The following is a 1275-nucleotide window of genomic DNA, read 5'->3' on the forward strand; positions in this document are numbered from 1 at the left end:
GAATTTTTAAATTTTTAATTAGATTTTTTTAGAAATATAATTTTTTTATTAAACAGATTTTTATTATATAAAGATTTTATTTACTAAGAATTTATCTTTATACTATTTATATATGTTCTATTTTCTTTAGATATTTTAATTAAATACAGATTTTTTATCAAATATAAATTTGTTATTATATTTAAATTTATTATTACACAAACTTTCGAAAAATTATTGAAAAAATCTAAAGTAAATAAAAAAATCTGTATTAATTAAAAATGTAAATAAAATAAAAAAACTATATTTAATAAACAACTAGATAATAAAAAATATTCTATCAAGATTTGTTTATTGAATTAAGATTTTTTCATAATTTGTATTTCAATAAAAAAAGACAAGTAGAATAAAAAAAACTATTGTAAAAATACCAAATTAAATTTAAAAAAACTGTATTTACCTAATAAAAATGTAAATATAATAAAAAAGTCTATATTGGTTAAACATTTTTGTTTAATAAAAAAATTTCAATCTAGATTTGTTTAATATTTTTCATTCAATCAAATTTTTGTATTAAGTTTCTTTTTAGATTTGTTATATTCAATCGATGTTTTTTTTTATCTAAAATAAATTTTCTTCAGTTTAGATAATGATAATAAATAAAGACAAAATTGTATTTTTACTATAAGGTGAATTATTTTTTTTTTGAGGGGAAGGAAGATCGTGCGAATTTTCAAAATAGGCGTGCGAATTCGTGCGAATTACGTGCTAAATATCTGTATAGTTTGTTTATAGATTTTCCTTTGGGGGGGGGGGGGGGGCTGGCGCAACGCACGTTACTGTCCGTTACAATATCATCAAATATATTATCAAATTGAATACAGATTTAATACAATCCCTTAGGGTGACCACCTTGTAACCTACTGCTGTGCATAACATATAACTGGAGCGTTTTTGTTTATACGGCAACGGCACACGGGGTTTCCTAATTAATATGCTTATGAAATTTTTTTTTTTTTTTAATACAAGGTCCCGGGGAAGTCGTTCTCATAGCTATTTAAAATTATCTTAAGACATAAATAAACACATTTTATTTTATTTGAAAATAAAGTTAAACATGTTTAAATAATGTTTATCTAACATTCAATGATTTAACATTGAACTTGAAGTTTACATATGCATATTATCCACTATCCATATTACTATAAAATATAATATTATATTATGAACAGCATTCGTTACTTATTGGCTATCACCAATATATTTTAATTAGAGTTACTTCCCTGGTTTTCTTTC

At 22.1% G+C, this 1275-nt stretch overlaps 1 protein-coding gene across 25 annotated transcripts in view; it reads left to right on the forward strand.

The window, feature by feature from the left end:
• LOC100575370 (leucine-rich repeat and immunoglobulin-like domain-containing nogo receptor-interacting protein 2) overlaps positions 1-1275 on the forward strand; it is a 78037-nt gene that overhangs the window by 20767 nt on the left and 55995 nt on the right. The window lies entirely within an intron of this gene.

Source organism: Acyrthosiphon pisum, chromosome A2 (assembly GCF_005508785.2).
Source record: "Acyrthosiphon pisum isolate AL4f chromosome A2, pea_aphid_22Mar2018_4r6ur, whole genome shotgun sequence".
Taxonomy (NCBI): Eukaryota; Metazoa; Arthropoda; class Insecta; order Hemiptera; family Aphididae; genus Acyrthosiphon; species Acyrthosiphon pisum.